At 46.9% G+C, this 21,892-nt stretch overlaps 2 long non-coding RNA genes across 2 annotated transcripts in view; one reads left to right on the top strand and one right to left on the bottom strand.

Moving 5' to 3' along the window:
• Window positions 1-19,639, bottom strand: part of LOC144180542 (uncharacterized) — a 27,861-nt gene extending 8,222 nt beyond the window's left edge. Inside the window, exons 1-3 of the long non-coding RNA XR_013324455.1 lie at window positions 19,514-19,639; window positions 11,975-12,083; window positions 4,318-4,487 (exon numbers count right to left, since the gene is read on the bottom strand). This is a non-coding gene — a long non-coding RNA (uncharacterized LOC144180542). The remainder of the gene's footprint in view (window positions 1-4,317; window positions 4,488-11,974; window positions 12,084-19,513) is intronic.
• LOC144180543 (uncharacterized) overlaps window positions 1-21,892 on the top strand; it is a 25,131-nt gene extending 3,239 nt beyond the window's left edge. The window contains exon 3 of the long non-coding RNA XR_013324456.1: window positions 21,128-21,892. This is a non-coding gene — a long non-coding RNA (uncharacterized LOC144180543). The remainder of the gene's footprint in view (window positions 1-21,127) is intronic.

The raw sequence follows: 21,892 nt of genomic DNA, 5'->3' as shown, positions 1-21,892 counted from the left end.
ACTCCCTTAGCAATGAGCCTTTTGTTAGATTAATTCTTCGTTGTAGTAGTTGTATGTGTGGTACTATACCGAAACCCGTATAGATATCGAGCAGGATAAGGTCTGCCTGCGTCTGGAAGCCAATGGTAAATTTAGAAAAGGGCACGATTTATTTCCACGGTTAGAGACCTTCACAGAAGCTGTGTTGAAACGTGAATAACATGCCCTCATAGCAAAAGAAATTCGCGCAACGTGCAGTAGAATTGCTACGCTGGAGAAACACCAGAGCTGGCGGCCCCTCTCCCTTCGTGGGAGACCCTGCTGTTGCACCTGCCATGTATTTCCGAACTTGCTGCTGAAAGTTCTTCATCACTGGTAGGCCCAGATCGTTCTGTCCACAGGCTTTCACATCTCCCCCAAATGGGAATGCGTTAGCATGCACTAGAACCCGTGGCAACCGGCTTCGTGAACTGGGCGTCTGCGAAGTCGGCGTCTTTGCTTCCCTCTTCAGGCGCGAATGCATGTGAACTGGTGAGAAGAAGAGCACGCTAAAGGTCACGTTACGAACGCCGGGCAGAGTGCTCTCGAAGGTCGAGCTCGCCGACGCCGGGTGCTCCACTCCAGGCGCAAGCTCGCGTGCGTTCGGAATTTTTTCATGTTTTTTGCGCGCTCCTCACGTGTAGGAAGCCCACGTGCAATCCTGGATGGCGGCGGTCGCTTCTCACGAGGCGCACGGTCACGTGCCCTCGGCTGAGCTCAATTTTATGGTAATGCTCGACGGCGGAGCGAAAAGCTTAAGCAGGTCTGCGGTTAAACCGTGGTTTAACAGCAAACCTTAGGCTTAGCGTGGCTTAAGGGTGTGTCCTAAAAGCAGTTTTGATGTTTTACTTGCGGTGAAAACTGGTTTAAATGGTAAATTTTTGGTTTCGACATCCAGCTCAAATAGAAAATTCAAATGTTGGAGATTTGATACGCGAAAGCTACTTTTTGGCTCTGAGGCACGCCGTTGTGGAGGGCTACAAATTGGTCTCGTCCACCTGGAGTTCTTTAACGTGCGCCCAAATCTCGATGCAAACGCGCTTTCGTTTCAACAGCAGAGGTGTTTAAGCTTGAGCTTGGTCCGTTGGCGCTCGCAGAAAAAAAAGCGAGAAAGAACCGACGCGAGGCGCCCGGCACGATCTTCGCGCAGTGCTTTAGCAAAAAAAATACCCAGCGCACTCGTGATGAGCATCCGGCATCATCACTGCTTGAGCGGGGTCTTGCGCCACGTGGGAAGCCCCGACCGTCGTCGTCGTCGTAGTAGTGGAGCGACCGGCGCGCCACTGTTCCGCCGCGCCGATGACGACGACGACGAATCTGTGAAGCCATCCCTTCGGCGATAATTTTAGCCCTTAATAAACTACAGCATAGATTTTCGGGCGCGGTTATCCTTTCTGGTTCTCTCTCCGTGAATACCGCTTTAACAAATGATATTCTTCCATTCTGCGGTCACACAGTTCATTCGTTCATTACCAGCTTCGCGAGATCCAGTTAGTGCGGGTCCCTGGCCACGCAGGGATAGTCTTAAATGAACTGGCGGACGAATTAGCCAATTTGGCTCTTGGGGGTCCAGTCGCCGTGAATTTTCCAATTCACAGTTTTCTGTTGGGGGCGAGGTTCAGGCGCCTTCACATTTTAGAAATTAATCGGCAGGATGCCCTTCCTTCATGCTCCGACTATATTACCTGTCTCACTCATGGAAGCCCAAATTCTGCGAATCTCGTAAATTTGAGGTGAGGATCCCAACATTTCGAGGCATAATTCCCCCTTTAAGATTTTATCTACACAAAGCTGGTCAGGCTTTATCTCCTCAGTGTCCGTTCTGCAAGGCTTCCGAAACAATAGACCACTTTCTTTTAAATTTTTGCCGCAGCTTTTCCTCGATGCGACGCAGGCACCTTGAATACACGTTTAATCCGCTTAATCTCCCGTGATCTCCCACCGTTCCTCTTTCCCTAGCGGCTTCCATCCCAGGAGTTTGCCACAGAGATGTTGTGCTCGCCTATAATTCCTTTGTTGAGGCGACAGGCCGGATGCCCTGCTAGACAGCTATGTCTTCATTCGTTATTTTTTTCCTGACTATTCTGTTATATCCAAGGATTTCTTTTTTCTTGTCTCAATCTTTTTCTGTTACTTTATTCTTTTTTTTCTTTAAAATAAACCAGGCCACAGCCTAATCATAACAGGCAGCTTTTTGGCCGATCCCCCGCGTGGGTATGCGCCACGATTCAGGGGTCCAACCAAACAACCACAATCCACACGTGGCCACCGGACCAGCTGACGAAAAAGTGGAGGTCTTCTAAGGCGAGGGTGTGTTTTAAGAGGATTTGCCCTACGCGGCTGCTCCGTCGGACGACGACGACGAAAGAAATGATGACGATTGCTACTGAATAAAACACTGTACATACTTTAGTGGTCTTAGGCTATACATTTCCGTCCAAAACCGATTTGCGGTGATGCGGTCCGGCTGCTTCCTCTCTCCTAGGATCCGCTGTCAATGTAGGAAGAAGCTTGGTCGACCCCAAGCTCTGGTGTTTCTTCAGCCCTGCACCACTAGTCCAAGCTGCGCCCATTTTGTTTTCGTCTCCGTCTGCACTTCAAATGCAGCCATACAGCTTCAAAGGAAAGCTATAGAGGCTTCTCACAGACTTTACAGTAGAAACAAATTGCCCTGGCCTACGATTCGACCTAGGGCCACCGCTTATCTAGGGCATACGGTCTACCAAATGAGGTAACCAGAGGCTTGCCATTGGTAGCGCGAGGATGAATTGAACAACTTAAAGCGAGTTTAAGGACAACCCTCGGGTGAAGTTACCTCCTGCGGACGAAAAAATTACCAGATGGCTAAAACCATTGCAGCCGAACGGCTGCATTTCAGGTACATGTCAAGTTTTCCTTTCGCAGAAACCTACTCCACCTTGGTGCTTTCCTCTACAGTACAGTGGCACCACCCTACCCTTACGCTCCTTTTATAAAGCCCCGCGCTGCAAGTACACTTGACTTTTTGTTCGCAAAGATAAAAATTACATGGTCTCTAGCCATTAGGCTTCGCCTAAAACGGCGGTACAAGGGACGCCGGAAAAGCAGCGCCAAAAAAATTTTCAACGCCCTTGCACTCCTTGAGGATGGAAGCCCGCAAATCTGTAGCAATGGTGGGTTCTTAAGTGCCCGATGCATCCCCGCCCACGTCTCTTTGAAACCAAAGAACGAAGCTTCTTCAATTCCCGCTCTTCTCGCTTCGCGCGAACGTAATACTTCGCGCATCCGCTAACTTTGCTGCAAATGTCGAGACAATTAAGAGTCTTCTGCCACCCCTGCCACGTAAATTCCTCTGTTCTCTTCCCCGCCCACCTCTCACGCTCTACGCCTCCCGCGTGGCTCCTCTTACGATAAACATGGCGTAGATGTGCTAAAACACACTCAATTTTCCCGCGTTGCGGTGCTCTCGCGCCATCTATTGAAACATTTCGTTACTGTCGGACTCAGACTGCCGCCATGATGTCTAGGCTCGGGCGCGAGCTGTTTTTGCATTTTGCGGTCCAAATATTGTTTTCAGTGCATATTTTAGTGCTCTCCCAAAAATCAAGCACACATCTAGTTTACATTAAAAGAAGCAGGCTTCTACCAGTTATGTATTGATTTGTCGCCTCAAATATTCGCAATGTTTTCTTCTTGCGCAAACAGTGCTGAAAATTATGAACAATGGTACCAGATTTAGGGATTTTAAAAGGCTTTGCCTATATGAACTTATCGTTTCAGGAAATGTATAACCTTCAAATGTTAAAGCGGCGTAGGCGGTGGCTAGGAGAAAACTTCTTGATCTACAGCCAAGGAGACGGTCTGCTCAATCGTTTCCATATACAGCTTCGCTGTGAAGATCCTTCACGCATTTGGAAAGTTATTCGTCACATATAATACTGCAATTCTAGCTTGCACTAGATGTGGCACATTTTTTTGTGTCACATAAATTTACTTCGAATCCTTCCACTTATTTTCACGTCGCTACATTTTCCTAAGAAGTGGACAACCCCCAGCTGGCATGTTACCTTGTAACCAGAATTTCGCCCCGTATACTTCCTCGCAAATGAACCTGCACTCGAAAGCGACGTTGAACCATGAGCTAAACTAGTTTCTGTTTCGACACACATTCCGTGCAAATGCAGAGAGCGGCGAACAAGACCGTGAAAACAAGGGGGACTGCAACATCATCACAATCATAGCTTCCGCTCTTGGGAAACGCTCACACGTAAAGAAAACCGATAATGAACACTGCAGAACTTGGAAAACACAGGTACGCACGTTGTGGGCTCAGCATGATCGGGCTGCGTGAAAGTCGAGATAACGAGGGCCTTGTTTCTTCTTTAACTGTTGCCCACCCAGACGAGTTTCAGGTCCCGTGCGTCTTCCGGTTCGAAATTGGTGCCGTTGCGGAAGCACTGGTACGTAGTAACATCTTCGTGATGTATACGCTGCGATTGCGACAAGACAGAGACGTCACTTTTAGTGGTACTTGACAAGTATCGGTGTCGTGCAAATGGTACTCGTACACTGATACGAGGACACTTGTATTAGGTCAAAATGTTTTTTGGCTGAGTTAAGCCATATTTCAGCGCTAAAAAGCTAAAACATCACATTTCTATCAATTTTAGGACTGTAACCTTCAGTTCATTGTTATGAAAAACTCGACAAGCAGGCTTTGTGGTTTGGGTATATACTTGAATATTATGGAGAACACATTTAACACTCGTCTGCTTCCCTCAGTTGACCTTAGTTATACTCTGCTGCTGGAATTATTCATCGTGCTCGGAACCACCACACATAACATGCATCCTCTGGCTGCTGCGCGTGTAGTTGAACTCTAATTCTTTGCAAACATTGGTCCTCTCCAAATTGCTTTGTGGGGCTGAGGCCGATCTGAAGGTAATAGCATGGCACTTGTTACACCACAAAAACCACATGTTAAAGATATTGCTGCACTTATGATACAATTTTGAAACATGGGTGACACAGAATGAACGAACAAAATATGGTAAGATTGATTCAAGCGCAAAAAAATATGGTAAGATTGATTGAAGCACTTCTTTGTAGCAAAGGAATAGCAAAGCAAAGTAATGTAGCAAACTTTCATAGTTTGCTACATTACTTCATACATTTCCGTCACTAAAGGAGACTTAGACACCCTGTACAAGCTCATATGCCAGGCATTCCTACAAGCAGTGGGCCTACCTATGAAATCCTCTACTAAGCTGCTTATTCAACTAGGCATTACAAAACAGTTTTAGAATAATTTGAAGGTCAGCTTGCTAGTCAACGCGCCCGGCTGACAGACACCTGCGAGCCTAGTCTTACTGGAACACCTACAACTCACGTACCCAGCACCACCTGCTGCGGTTCTTATCCGTCTCAAAGCTTGTATATCTGCCATGCGGGTTCACCCAATACCTGAAAAGATGAACCCCAATCTTCGTTCAGGAGAAAACACCCGCGGGGTGAATCCCACGAAAACATCTGTGGGAACCGTCCCGACGCTGCGGATACAGACTCTAGCTTGTATACAGGCGGGCAGCACCAAGTTAGAACCGTCACTACAAAATAAATTGCAATAACCTACGGGTCAATTAACACAACGTGCAGCCCGATTGCTGAAGATGTAGTGATTAAACTTTTGTGCTTCGAAATGCACCAAGAAAGCAGGGAGCTGAGGGTGAGCCCCTAAAATACAAACAGGCAGCCGATAATTTTGTAGCATTTAATAGCACTGGCAAGAGCGTACGGCTATAGTAACCAAGCTAAGTAGGAGATACAATTAAAGGTAGCACAAGCTTAAGCACCAACGACTAGCTACGAGGGTGAGGCCGTAAAAGTTTCTACAAAGGTGCAGAATCGGCACCGAACAACGTAAACGTATAGCACACAATAATGCAGTGTACGCATAGCATAGAAGTGGGAGAGAAGGAGGTACGCGAACATGTAATATGAAAATTTCGCATAAATAGTTGTAACAGCGAAGGGGGTCCACTGGTTGGGTTTGTGAAATAAAACAACCCCATGCTGAATAATACTCTCCTCCGCAGACGAATGAACAGGGAGTGGGCACAACAAAGAAGCAACGGTAATACGTGCGTCTTTGATCAAGACGCGCGTGCTACCGAGCCTCTTTGTTCAAGCGTACAAACGAGCGTCTTTGATCAAGCAACAAACGCGTACGAAAAACTTCACCTCTCAAATTAATAGAAAGAAGCGGAGTGGAGCGATACAAGTAGTGCGGAGAACTGACAACAGGTGGACGTATGAGTGAAAGAGTAGTCACCGAAAACAGGTAGTAAAAGAAGAGGAAGTAAAAAAATGGATGGGGTGCCGAAATGATTATTCGGCACATCGTTAAACGAAGATGATTAACGCTTTTATATAACAATGATGATGGCACGTTAACCGCGCGTAATACAACACCGCGACAAGTGATGAAGACACATGTCTACCGTTTGAATAATAATGAGCCGTAAAAATCTGGGTGTTTTTCCTGAAATACCCACGTTTTTCTGGGCAGGCTATTTAATATCATAGATTTACTAACCTAATCGAGCCGCGCGCCGTCGCCAGCAATTTGACCTTCATTTGACAGCTGCTCCGCCGTAGCCTTGGCAACGCACCACCTGACTCGTCGTGTCAAGCTCCGCCACCGCCGGCTTGGTGCATGCGCTCTCCGCAGGTGGGTCGGCTGCCTGACCACGAGACTGGCTTCGCGCATGGCTAAAATCGCGTTTATATTTAGACATAGCGCAGGCGCGCGCACACGCGCTGCACAGCCGTGCTACGTTGGCGAATGTGTGGACCTCTACACTCCAACGTCATATCACCGCCAATGCGTTCGGCGCACATCGGCGCCACGGGCATCGAGATGTAACGTGTCTCTATAACGCCCGCAGCTCGCTGCAAACATCGGCCCGGTATCGTAGAATGCCCCTCGCCAGACCATGCGGGCTGGCCGCACCCGCGCCCTCTCCCTCTCTCACAGCCCGGCTATAGTGAACTAGAAGCCGGGCTAGACGGAGGCTCGACCTTTTCGTGAATTTCTCAACAGCCAGCGCACTAATAGCAAAACCTTCTGCGCATGCGCCAGCCGGAAGGCGCCGGTCGAACTGAAGTGTACACAGGAAGAAATTGCCACTGGCGCAGCCTAGCCGACGGACCATCGCGGACCGCGTGGCCGCTCACAAGTCCGCCGGGAAAGTCGGAGTATAAACGCGCCTTCAGGGTCGAACACAAGAAGGGAAAAGGACGCCTCCCTGCGTGCACGCGTCTCCGCCGCAGGAACCGGTTTGGCTGCCGGATGACTCGCCGCATCGGCCGCTCCCGCTCGCGTTCAACCTGCTAGATATTTTGCCGCACCGCGCCGGAAACCGGACGGCTCGGACGCACATGTGCTCGCATAGTCAGTGCCAGTTTGACTATGGGCAGAGTCCTTCAATAAAGCATTGAAGGACTCTGTTATGGGTGAGAACTAGGCTGGGCCCTCTCCTCTGAGCGTTGCGCGCGAGCGAGAGGCTTTGAGCCGTCGTCGGTAAGAGGCATATGATCACACGGGCCCGGAATGCCAAGCGCGCGAAGCTAGCATGAGATAAGGAAGTTTGCGTCTACCCAAGCCTAATCACACTAATGTCTAGTCGTCTACGTAGACACACCCGTCATACCTGGCTTAACGATGAGTGTATACCTGGGCATAATAATTACAGCCAAATCAAAGCTTAATAAAATAGAACCAAGAACCAGGCTAAATCAAGTTTTCGCTTTGCATATCCACAGTTAGCTGAGCGGATACGTACGCAGCCATTTTCTTTATTTGTCATTTTAGAATGGTTCAAATGAGCTTCGTTCTTTATTCATCCCTAGAATTTTTATCGCGAGGGAAAATCTGCACTTCCCAGGGAGTAAAGAACTGCTGTGGACCGGCAATTAGAAAAGACCATGCATTTGGGCTCGCGCTGATGATATTTGTTCGCGGGCATACTTAATTGTAGTGACAATAATATCTGATGTCTTACGTTACATCGAACTTCCCAGACAGATTGCTCGGGGTGCTGTATGTATGTGGAAAGAAACAAGTTTAAAGCGGGAAGGAACAAACGCAAATCATTCCTCCCCATAAACCATACCGAGCTCTACTTTCTTGGTAAATATTGTTTCCCTTAGCTTATTTGTTACTTTAATTTTATGACGCGTTAGAAGGCACCAGCACTAGATCATAGCTTTGAGCTACTCGTTTGATATTCAGCGTTTCGGGCGCATGCATAACTTTCGCAGAACCATGAACAATTGCAGGTTAAGTTAGTCGCTCAAGGTATACAGAACCCCAGCTTTCTTACTCATATATAGTTCGGCTGTGGGCAACCAGAGGCTCAGGAACGAGCGTAACTCTACGGACAGCTCTATTTTCAGGATGATTAGAGAAAATGTCCGAAGTTTTCTGTGATTTATTTCTTATTGGCTACCTTGGGAGTGAAAGCGACAAGATGTAAAATACAGCTGACATATATTGGTTGCAATAGGTTTCTACATAGGTTAAAAGTGTGAGTGTTGCGGAGCATCTTTAAGCGTTATGGGAAAGCTCCCGTCATCACTGGAACAGGCCACATGTTGCTCAATTGGTGGGCGCTTTGCGTCGTCTTTGTATCAGCCCGGTTTCCAAATCAGACGCATTTTGAAGATGATAGTCTTTCTTGGGCTACTCAAATACGACAATTGTCTGTCTGCCTGCCTGTCTGTCTGTCTGTCTGCCTGTCTGCCTCTCTGTCTGTCTGTCTGTCTGTCTGTCTGTCTGTCTGTCTGCAAGTTCCTCAATTCGGCCGCCCGACCAAATGTTAAAATGAATTCTTGAATTACACGTTTCTATAGGCAAAACATTTCCAATCTAACAAAAGGAAGATGTCTCATTTTCGTCAAGATGGTTCAACAAAAAGATAATATTATGCTTATTTGAGGAAGAGTGTCAATACATAACTGGTGTTTGTAGTATTTTAAATAAAGGTAGATGTTTGCTTAATTTTGCGAGAGGAAGATAAAGAAAAGCGCCTTGAGCAAAATATTTTAACCGTACACATCCCGCCCTACTCACACACTGGTTGTTGCAGGCCACGCACGCACCACGGCGGCTCAATTGGCAACCATCACGCTGGCAGCAACCACGGATTCCTCCGATTACATTGAAATCATCACAGATTCGCAGTAGGCCTGCCGCAACCACCGTGTAGGTCGCATCTCGCCCTCAACGGTCAAGGTTCCGACTGCAATCAAGGATACCAGCATCCATATTGTGCGGACCGAAGTCCATTCTTCCCTCGAGGGAAGCGTAGTGGCACACGCCGCTGCCGACTCTCGTACACCCCAGGCATTTTCGACGACGGAAACGGACCCTGCCGCATCCTCCACCAACCCCTAAATCCCTTCCTAATACACTGAAATCTCGTATTTTTATGTACAACTGCAGCGTCAATACCCGCCTCCAGGTGGTCGTGGTCAGTACATATTTAGTGTCGTGAACACAAAAGGCAACGGGGGAGGGATGGAAACAGCCTATACTTCGTATGCCGTTGCCACCTCCTCCGCCCACTCCAAGACTTTGTCTTGGGTTGTAAGCGTTCAGCTGCGCATGGCAGACTGCTGAAACGTAGTTGTTTGGAGGAATTTAGGAAGGGGTTGGCATCCACACATTAGGTGGCTCAGCTGAGCTCTTTCAGGACAGAGGAGACCTCTTTCAGGACAGAGGAGACCGGAGTGAGGGTAGAGGGGAGGGTGGATGAGGAGCCTTAGGACTGGGATAGGAGATGTAAGGTTCTGAAGATTTGCTGTTCAACCATTTTTTTAGTTCTAAAGTCTCTCCATTTTCCCTTGAAGAGCTTCTAGTAATAAGGGAATTTTGCTAGAGTTCTTTGAGACGCCACTATCAACAAGGTATGTTCTCAGAGCGATACCTGGCCTTTATGGCACCCGGCTTTTTAAACAAGAGTGATGGAACGAAATTTCTGCAATTTTTGATTTCATGCGCTGCTTATTTAGAGAGCGGGAGAGACATCGTGAAGTCATATTGATAAAGTTAACGCAGTCATATTGTGCTCCAGCAGCTATGTGCCTGTAGGCGAGAATATCAACAGATTTAATCACGCACATCCATATGCTCTCACGTGCTGTTCAGCGTATACATTGACATCAATGCGTGGTCACTTGCAGGACGAAAGGAAACCCACCATCGCCGTCAGCGACCAGCTACACCAACCAGGCGCCGAATTCTAAAGCACAGTATTCGCCGTGCACTCGTAGCGGTTGAAGAATCATTACACGGCACAAGCGATGACGCAGCAACGGAGCGCGCCCAGCTACAAGCGGTCTATGTGCGCTTCACAACTGACCTCACAGAGGCGGCCAAATAGGGCAACAAAGATAAGGTGGCCATGTCATAGTGCCGCGCACGCACAGATGCGAACTCCCTCGCAGTCGGCGTCACCGATTGTCATCGCCTGTGCACCCCGACGTCCACAGCTAGAATGCAAGCGCCTTCCGTTTAAACGTCGCGGGTGATGCGTGCGCGAAATGGACACCTTCGAAACGGAAACTGAGAATTCCGCCATGGATTAAAAATACTGTCACGTCACAACGAAGAGTTAGGAAGTCAGAAGGTGTATTTACAGAAGGGATACCGTAGTTCCACCAGAGAGGCTGTGAAATTTTCTTCGCCTGCTAAACAACTGCACTGAGAGTGTGGAATCAGAAAAAGCCAAAAGGAGAGGAACGTTGCAAACATATCTTAATCCGTTTCATGAACACCTGTAGTGGGGCGGGCTGAAACGCGCGCATTTGCGAAACCTATGTGTTCGGTCGTATGCGTGACTCGCCGGTAAAAGGTGATATTCCTTGCTAAAAACTATGCGAAAATCCCTGCTTTCAGGGCAGAGCACTTTAGGGGTCCGGCTAGTCGTCGTAGCTTGTCCGCGGTCACGCTACTTAGCCACCGCAGTCACGCGGCGTCATGGACCCAATCACAGCCCCGCGACGTCACGCACCGAAACAGAGGCCTCGAAAAGATACCCGCTTGCCCCTCAATTACACTTTCTGGCCAAACGTTAACCGGGTACTTTAACAAGAAGTGTAAATAGCGAGAACTGTTCGAAACTCCTAGAACCACCGGCACTTGTCATGCATGTCCACTTTATTTAGCGCGAAGAAAGCTGCAGATATATTTCAAGCAAAATATATGTAATTAACAGGCCGCACCCGCGCCCATTTAGTTAGGAATGCTCATTCGGTTGGTTTTTGCGCAAGTGAAAAAAGTGGCCGCCGAACAAAACAACAAAAAAACTGACGCGTTCAAAATGCCGCAGAGAGGCTTTATCACGTGCGAGACGAACGCAAGCACAAAAAGAACACAACTTCCGCTCGTGCTGTTCCAAGCAGAACAAGAAATAACATAGAAAAAAATATTAAAACACGGCGTAACATCTACTGTTTTCCAGTTGTGCGCTAGAACTGCCTTGGCATCATTTGTACGCGGCAGATGAGGGCCCAAAGGTCAGTGTTGCCACAGCGATTGGTCTGACTCTTTTCTTTCAAAAATTATAATTGCTATACAAATACTGTCGTCGAATCCGGTTTTTATACGGCACGTGGTGGCTACAGCCCCCACTACTTACCGTGAGCCCGAGAGCTGGACCGGCATGACGATTCTCTCCGAGCTGTTGAGATGTATTAAGATTACACCGTAGCTTCAACAACAAGCTTGCTTAAGTTATCTCTAAAGGAGCACCTTAAAAGAGGTGGCTGTGTAGCAGCCTCTCAAGTGGCCTTTCTTGCTGGTATTACCTCGCAGTGAGGCATTCCAATAAATGTTACCAGGAATGACTATTCAGGCATAAACATTTTGAACCCGGAGTGAATGTCGTGTTGATCCCAGGGACGTGCTACTCACCTCAAAAAACTCTTCAATTGGGCTTCCACAGAAAACGTTCCCCATTGCGGCCATTGCAACCAAGAAGATTGCAGTACGATGGTTCCTCGGCGGCATGTCTGGAATTGTGCTGAAGAAACTTTGGAAGTTACATGAAAGAATCGCATTACCTGAAAGTACAACAATATTTACCCTACAGTACGTAAACCGAGGTTGGTCTGGTGTGAGGGTAATATGGGCCTAAATCTAGCAAGAAGGGTACAGGTAGCTTTTAAGTTATTACAACCTGGTAAATATGTCTCTACCTCTAGGCAAATTTTCTGAAGAGCTTCATGGTTCCTTTCTTCGGTAATACCTTTTCTCTTCTTCTTCCGGAAGTAATTATAATCTATAAGTACAATCATGAATTCATCGGTAGACTCTAGTCACACCAAAACAGAGGTCCCTGCACAGTTTACAGCTAAAATTAAGGATACTTTCTGTAATCAGTTTGGTATTTCTCAATACCACCGCGCGTCGCCTCGGGATTTTGGAGCAGCGCTTACTCAAAATCACATTGGACTATTGTTCTTCGTCAGTCACAAAAACAGAATCGCTTTGATAGCTAAAACACATTGATGTCTAAATCAAACAATGATTTGTTCGTGTCATTAAGAGAGTTGTGTGCTAGAGTATCGTTTTTGCAAAATTGATAAGTGAATAACAAAGAAGTCATCGAGCCGTTTTTTTGTTGTCTAAGCGGTGCCGTCTTTTCTGAGTGAATGTTCGAGGTATATTTAGAATGGTGAATTTGTACACTACATATACGAAGGCGACAACAGGAAGAAATGTGGAATATAATGCAGGACGATACAGTGACTTGTGCAAATCATAAAATCCGACTTCAACTATGGCGGGACAATTGTTATTTGAAGAAGAACTGTCAAATAACCAAGAAAGAGCGCAAACACGAGGCGGAATAATCGATCTGAAGCATGCTGCCCAATGCGCATTACCGCGGTTCAGCAACAGCTTTCAATACCTTGATGCGTGTTTCCTGTTCTAAGGTGTGTCAGGAATCGATGCATGCCCCTTGGTATACGCAGCTTCTCTGAGGCAAAGTTAAGTTGCCATTTGGAAGGATAGGCAAACGTTAGAGGAAGTGAAACGCTCACATTCTCAAATCTGTTCACTCAGCGACTACGATTTGAAAATCACCACCTGCTTCAAGGCATGTTTGAGGGGAATCGCGCGGCATCAATTGACCCCTTAAGAGGCGGCCATTGGTAATGAATTGGTCTTTCAAGAAATTAATTTTCCTTGTTTTGCCTAATATGCCCGCAGGAGATGGGATAACCAAGTTTCCAAACTTTCGAGGGCTGTGAGCTTCCGAAAGGGGATATGTTTAATATTTTCTGAGCTGTTCTTCCATTGCGCGCTGAACCTGCTTGAATTATTGTTCTTCGCGGGTGCGCTGTCAAAGAGACTGCCTGGCGCGTATACATGCCCGCTATCAACTGGAAGCAAGTACTTTTGGGAAACCATACGGGCACTGTGTTCTTGACATCGTCCTCGCGGGATGGGGATGTTCCTGCAGCCGACCGAACGATACTCTTCCAACCTGTCGCAGGTACCATGAATACTACGCTGAACAGCTTTATTTGGAAGGCTTGGCAGCTCGGAAACAAATATAATTTTGTTCTACGCTACGCGTGTTTATATTGAGCGAAAATTTATGTTTCAAAAGGCATATTTCAAACTGAGGTATTCTCCATTAACCCTTACTCCCACCTGATAAATTGGGCATAGTAAATAACGCACAGGACCGGGACAATTGGAGAGACCTTTGCCCTGAAGTTGGCGTAGATAGGCTGATAAGGATGATGAGGATTATGACGACGAGGATGATGATGATTATGACGACGACGACGATGATGATGATAATGATGGCGATGGCGATGATGATTTCAAACTACCAGCTTCCGACCTAGCCTGAAATCATACCAAGAGATCGTGTAATATTCATGGCAGAGCTCTAGGCGATGAACTAGGCGAGAATGCGAAAGCGTATTTTTCGGCTTTCTTGTAACTTTCGGGAATTGCCTCTCGTACACCGCGAGGATGGTGATTATTACAGCAGAGTATAAGTACCGGGCGGCCGTTGTATGGCACCACCGTCGTTTCAGCGAACAGCGACGCCAGCAGCCAACCGCTCGTCGGTGGAATTCCAGTGGCGGTCAGCGCAGCGTACTTGTGCATCACTTTCAGTCGTTGGGACATGTATGCCCGAAATAACCGGAAGGTCTTTTTCAGATCGGGGAATTTTGAGAGTGGGCACAACCTTTAACAGATAGGCCACGTGTATCATTTACGCGCGTATTTAGTAAGTGCAAGCAACAGATGACGCTTAATGCGCCAAACCACATTTTCAACCTGGAAGTGCAGAACATTATTTCGCACACTCGTTGTATCACACGGAGCAAAACTGTTATGCTGTGTTGTATGTAGTATGCGCGCAGTTTGTCGCGTCCACGAACACCTTGCACCTACATGCTCCGGCAAAGCGGCCGCGGACGGCCGAATGAAGCACGCTGTGGCGCTTCCATTCACGCGTGATGCAGAAACGGCGTCGTGCACAAGCGAAAACTTTTGGTAGTGCCGTACTCCAAATATTAACCCGACTGAAAAAAGGTCGTTCTCGAGGGATGATCTGACGTCCCATCATTACTTATCGTAGAAACTCTGTCAATTTCATGGCAATACGGTAAGAACAACCACCGGAATGCCGCATGACTCAAGTAAAACGTTATTGCTTCATGTGCAAAAGCAATGCTTTATGCCTGTAATAAGGCTTCGTGGCTGGCCAGCTGGCTTTTTGTTCTTGGAAAAAACAATTCCTGCGGGTCTAAGCGGCGAGAGCGACAGGAGGGCTGCCGCGAAAGCAAACTGCGCTTTGCGCGCTGTATGGGAACCGCTGCGAAAGTTGTGGGTTCAAGCGAAGCGCTCGGACTTGTTGAAAAGCGGCATAAAGTTTAAAAGTTGTTTCTTAATGCGTTAAATTTTTACGCCGCTCTTCCGTTTCACCGACCCTGCGCTTTCTTGGTTGAATTAAACGCGCCAACCCAAATACATAGCGCCTTTAATTTGTTTCCTCTATTCAATGACTTTGTGCTTGCGTCGATTCGTTCGTTGTTCTTTCTTACTTTTTGTTATTACATAAACGCATGATGGCGCACGCTGAAGTATATCTTCCCGATTCCGTTATTTTACTCTCACGACGTTTTCTGTCGCTATTTATTTTGTTTCCCGCGACGGACGGTGGTTGCGACAGTCGGCTATCAATATCAAAATTGAGTGGCTTTTATTTCGTTTGATTATAATTTTTGGTAAACTGCCACAGCGTTTCCATGACCACATGACCCTCGAAATCGTACATAAGTGCCTCTCTCTTTAAACAAACCGCATCCACGTGTCTAGCAGTTCAGGCTGGGAATAAGACCATTGTGATTCAGACTGGTGGAAGTGAATGCTATTAGTATTGATATTCGTACACAGAGAGAGCGGAGCCTGGCATACAGGCATAGAGTTTCATACTAATATACACTAGAGGGAAATCTGGCGCCACCATCTAGGGGAGCCGCGCTTCGGCGAGCGTGCCGTCATGTACCGGGCAGGCACGTTCCACTTGTCCTTGGCATGGCTCACAAACATGCTGAAAAGTTGCCTCTGGCTGCAAAAATGCAACAATATTACGGCAGAAGATTAATCGAATTTGTTTTATCATTATAAAATTAAACCTCCAGAAAGATGTATTTGCCAGGGATTATTTAGAAGGTTCATGCAAGCTGAATAAAAAAAACAATGTTACCAATTTTGTTGATTTGGCTTCAAGACGAAAAAGAAGCTATGTGACTAACCAAGCCAAGGAGGCGAGGAACGTCGCTAGCTGCAATGGCGCCGCCCACGGCGGCACGCGAATGCAGCGCCAGATTTCCCTCTAGTATATATTAGTATGAAACTCTATGCATACAGGGCAGCAAAAGGCATAACTTTCCATGCAAATGAGGTTTACGCACCCTACCTTTGGAACGTCTTGCAAGTTTCTGCAGCTGTCAGTGTAGCAAACAACACAACACATCTGTATATACGCCGTTTCGGCGAACATATCCGCTCACAATTACACGTAAACATTAAAATCGCCGACGCACGTGGTACAAATACAACGGCATGCTGCGCACTCCAATGTGGCAGCCCATTCCAGTGACCAGAGGAGCGCCGAGGGGTGGCGCCACCTTAAAGAGAGAAAATCAGTCTCTCGCCTGATGCTAAAGCGAAGAATTGAACTCCGGACCGTCAATACTCCATAGCAGTGACAGTGACCCTATTTCTATCAAACGCTAAGCTTCTATTCCACAAGTTTCAAACTACGCGCATAGGGCAGCTTGTATCATGAAGTAAACCACCACCAAGGCTTCTAGCAATGAAGTGCGCAAAGCATTCGTTCATGTTTACAGTACCTCGAATGCATCCACAGCTCGCTTCCATACCTCGAACGCTCTGTTCTGAATGGCATGGCCGATGAATAGTGCACAAGTCATATTCCTGTTACTTTGCTTGCCTTAGTTCGATAACATCCACGCTTGGCTACAAGAGTCCACGCCGCTTTACAAGTACGCCAACGTCGTCATCGACTGGGACCGGCTTACGCAGTCCCCCCAACGTTATGCGCGCTATAAAACGCGGTCCCTTCGCCGCTCTGCGTATGCGTCGCATCTACACAGGGGTTCCCGCGAGGGGAGGTTGGAGTTTCTTAGTGGAAACGATGGCGTCCTGTCAAAAAAACTAATGTTTTTCCCCATAGACCGGTAGGACGACCGAGAAGCTCTTATAAGATCTCTGGGCACACTGCGCGTGCGTGAAACCGGGCTTTTACTGTGTCAAAACTGTTACTTGAAAATCGCGGAAAAGGAACCGTTCTCGCTAACACAATACATGCATCCATCATTGGGAAGGAGTGCAACAGTATACGCTTATCTCATAAACCGCGTATCGGTTCACATTTAGATCGCTTGTAGATGCGTTTACGTTGTGTGCGAAAAATCGTCTCATGGGTTCGTCTTTCGTTTGCGATTTGGGTCTTTGAAGGCGTGATGTCGCGTTCGTGCGCGCACGCCGCAGTAATCATTATTTATGTTCTTCCTGGAAGCAGCGCCGTACCGATGCTGATGCGCACGCGTCACTGATGCCTCATGCGTAGATAAAATCATGCAATGTGCACGGTTGTGGATTGTTCGGTGGTGGCTGCCAGTGTGCGCCTCGGAATAAAGGCTGTTTCTGAAATCAACCGGCTCGGCTGCTGCTACAACAGAAGGTTTGACGACCGATTGGACGCACTTTTAGCGAAGGTTTTGACGACTTTTTGACGCCGTTTGGATCTTAGAAAGCTTTTGCGCTTCCCTCAGCTTTTTCTTAGGAAGGAATGACAAGTTTTTATGTAGATCACCCAATTTACTTGTGGCGGGTGTTAGCGCCGACGTCATTTCCGATAGGAGAGCTCACGTGCGTTCCGCACACAGCTTTAGCGGATTCCTGCTAGGGGCGATAAACGCCTACTGTGTTCGGAAGTTCAGCAACCTAGCCAAAAAACGCTTTCATGCTAAAAACATTGAGTTAGCACGCAGACTATATGCGAAACGATGCGGCTTGATGAGATGCGCAAATCCGGCTGTTAGCGTCTCACCTACTACGTTTACTCGACGTTTTACCTGTGAATTAGTACTGCGCCCTGTCTGGTACTCTCCTGAGAAGATGGACGTGGATATCAGGTTCCTACATATGTAGATATTGAGAACTTCACCCCAACTGAATCCTCTTACGTTGGCCAAACGGGACGATGTGTAGATGTGCGTTTGAGAGAGCAGTTTAGTTCTTTGAAAGGTACACCTACATCTTATTTGTCCGACCACTGTCATTCATGTCCTACGCGCTGCTATCAGCCTCAATTTCATAAAATGGTCTTACTGTTCCGTCATTCTAATCAGCTAAAGCGCGAAATAATAGAGGCGTTCAATATAAACAGGCTTGGTGACGAGTGCATTAGTCAGGCTTCCGTCACTTCACATGATAAAGAAGTGGCTTATATTGCTTGTTGTCGATACTGTGTAAGAGCAAACTTGTTTCCTCTTTTTTTATCTTTATCAGTGTTCGGTATGGCACGGATGTTAGCGCATGCGCCGTTTCAATGTTTTTACGTATATATGTCTTTTCGTTAAAACAAAATTCAGTTAATAGTCAGCGCTCGTCCTGTCTGGTTTCTTTCTTCGTGTATTTCGTCCTACCACGCTGTTTTTACATCATGCTGACGTACCAACTCGCACAAGTTTCCATCCTGCTGAATTCTCTGTGTTAGAAAGGAAAAGGGTGTACTCCGAGTTTTTTACGCTCGTTCACATTTACACAGCACACGCCGGAACTACATGGAGTGGGGACTGTCTTCTGGCTAATACGAGAGCCAGAAAAGGGCGGCGCCACAAGTTTGGCAAATTCGCGCTTGTTTTTCACGGCAGTGGCAAATCAGTACAGGCCGGAGGCTGTCGTCCCCTTATCACACCAGTCAACGGCAGCGACCAACATCTCACAGAGCGACCATGCAATCCACCCTCGTTATGCTGATAGATCTCGGCTGATTAGCTGCAGTTAGCGTTGCGCTTGACTCATCCGCTATTCCTCTATGACTCTCTGTTAATATTGAGCAACGTTGCATAGTGTCTTCGTATTCCATTTAGGGAATCGATCAGTTCGTGTTACCAACACGAAATAGACTTCACCAGACGCGCCGCGCCTTTAAACCAGGTGAAAAACTTTTGGGCCGTGCCACTACTTGTGGCAAACTTTGGGCAACTTTGGATAAGTTTGTTCCGTAGCATAGAAAATTATGTCAAAGTACTGTATACAGTACAACCAACATAGCTCTCACACGTATTAGCAACATCATGAACCGACGTGTCTATATACGTAGTCCTTGAAGAGACTACCTTGTTTTGATTCCTTGAGTAACATTTTTAAATCCTTCTTTTTCACAGCTTTGTTGTCCTAAAGTTAAAATTGCTAAACAAACAGCGCTCTGCTCATCCTGGTATTCGTTACCATCAACTATACTTTCAGGCTCCAAATGGTCCTTGTGTGTGTTTTATTTGGCAGAACTTTTATGGAGGGTGTCATTCACCTAATCAAAAACAGGAATAGACAACGCAGCACAATAAATTATTTTCGTAGATAGAAAGGCCCCTAACTTGCCTCCTTTCTACATATTTTTGCATGTTCACATTTGCTTCAGTCTTGCATAACGTACGTTTTTATACAATTTTACTGTTGGAAATCCCCGTGTAAAACACGTTTTGACAAATAAGGCTTTACGGTGACCGGTAGACTCCTCACACGCTTTGAGACAATACCGCTAGCTCTATCAATGGAAGAGAATAATTATTGCAATCTAAAAGCTACTGCATGACGCGGAACTTTTCAACATTGCCGTCTGGTCTGACTAGTGTCATAACACAGCCTCGACTCTACTATGCTTACCAGTGCGCTGCTTGGTCCGTGTGGTTAGTCTGCAAAAAACTTGTGTCTGCTATAAATGATAGACGAAAGATACTTCTCTGTCGGCTGTGGCCAGACGTACTTCACTTGTACACGGGCAGATATTTATCACGCATAGCCGCTTATTACAGTATCCGTCATCCACGGGCAGGAAATAGACACCATCCGGCAATTTTAGCTCGCACTTTTCGTACGACATGCATTTTAGTACATCAGCACTGCATGTAAAGCTTTTTTTTCTTTTCGTGGAAATCGTCATAGGGTACCAAAACACGTACGCATTATGATTGTCCTGTCATTCGCACAATAGAACCATGTTGCCAATAGAAAACCGCTCACTATGATGCAGTAATTGGTGACGCCTGCTCAAGAACGAAACAAATATTACTCGAAACAGATTCCTCCTTAGGTTGTTTTAGGAAAGTTGTTAGCACATAATTTTCCTCGTAATTATCACACACAGGAACTTCTTATACTATACCTCAACCAGCTGCAGCAAGTTCACATAAATCCGGAAATTTCACCTCTTATTTCGAATACGACACGTGTTTTGATGCGTCACTAAGCTATGAAACCTCAAAAAGCTTTTTTTATGTACAGCGTCCGACATAGTGAGAAGCGTACATTCACATACCCCTGACTTTTTTGCAGTTGAACCAGGTTGCATATGGGAAAATCCTTGAGGCGATGCTACGGGTATTGCCGTGGACAACATTAGGCAAGAAAATAGTCACGTATTTCTCTGGTGGTGAAAAATAACCAACCCACTTCCCCAAACCTCAAAGCATATGGAACATAGCGGTCTATGAGGCATTCGTTTGAGTAACACTCAATCACATATAATTTTAGGAAACTGTCTGATATATGATGTTTACTAAGTATACAAAGTGGTGCCTGTGATGGAGAAGCAGAGACGGATGAACACAAAACTGTTCGCTCAATTTTAAAAAGCCATTGGTTTTGGAATAACACCATATTGGGGCAAACCAGCACCTTTAGACGCAGCACGACGCGGCACCGGTGTCGCGGCCTGCTGGGTAACTACCGTACCTGTTGGTATACTATGGCGTTCCTCAGCCTATGCAGACTTGTAGTACAAGACTTACAATTCAAATACGGTAATTACACTGGAATACTTAAAATACAAATACAATCAAATACGGTGCAAATTCTGCTCTCCCGCCGCCTGCCGAACTCAGCTCGGTAAAAGGAAGAAAGAAGCGAACGCTTATGGGGTTCCCCAAAAGTAGGTGAGTGACACGTCATCACCACACCTCCTGAGCGCCAGAGCAGAGGCAACTTTTGGACAGTAAACTTGTGTGTTTATGAACGGTGCGCCCTACCATTCTTGCCCACATGCCGTGATATAAAACTGAATTTATATAAGGCAGTGCCAAATAAAATATTAACCGCCCTCATAACAGGCGGCCGCGCGCTGAAACCAACAAAAAATCAATCAGATGGCCTAGAATTAGTACTACCAACTGGGGCCAGCGCGAAATGATCCTTACGAGGTTTTCACTCTTTTTATAACCCTACTCCATGCGATATACCCCACCCAATACCCGTCTACCTGCAATTTCTGTCCAACGCCAGGTACACTGTACCACCAGATTTGGGAGTGCCAGAAGACCCCAGGCCTTGCCCCAATAACCTCGCTCTTCTACAAGCAGTGGGCGAACAGCCTGACGAGCCCGGACCTTGGGATCCAGCGTGAACTGGGGAAGAGGGCCTGGACCACCAGCCGAGCTCAGGGTATCCCGGAATAGGGAAGCCCCCCACCGGGCGGGTGCCCTAACATCTGCACCAGCTTGACAAATAAAGATTTCTTCATCATCATCATTTTATACGGTGGCGCTGGCTGTGTTACTGTGGCTGTTGCTGCTTGCTGTGGCTGGTCGGAGAGTGGTGTTACCGCAGCTTTAGCTTTCACTTTGTATCGGCCGTACTTGGTACTTTGTGCGTTTTCCGGTCGTTGCGTGGATAGGTTGCCGCCTGAACTGACTGCACTAACTGCTGTCTATTCGTGCGATTAACAGCTGAGCTACAGTTATTTTAGGCGCGCCCTGCTTGCTTCTTGTAGCGATGAGGTGGCGGCAGCAAAGGAAGGGCAGGCCCTAAGTACGCGGCTGTGTAAGAGGTGATGCATTGAGGTTAAACAGGGGGCAAACGAAGGAAGTTCTAGTTATGAATTTTTGAGTGTGCAGAAAAGGCCGGTGGTAGTTGGCCTTATTAAAGTAGCCTTGCAAAACATGTGCCTCTAGCCATTCTTCCACTCGTAAGTAAAATATGCGCAGTCACAGGTGCAGAGGAATTTTTCGATGCATAAATCGGGAAAGCTTTCGCTGAAGTACAGGCTGG

This window comes from Haemaphysalis longicornis, unplaced genomic scaffold (genome assembly GCF_048455015.1).
Source record: "Haemaphysalis longicornis isolate Haplotype H1 unplaced genomic scaffold, Haemaphysalis longicornis Haplotype H1 scaffold_4, whole genome shotgun sequence".
NCBI classification, from domain to species: domain Eukaryota; kingdom Metazoa; phylum Arthropoda; class Arachnida; order Ixodida; family Ixodidae; genus Haemaphysalis; species Haemaphysalis longicornis.
Note: the sequence above shows the minus strand (reverse complement) of the source record. Positions and strands in the feature narration are given on the sequence as shown.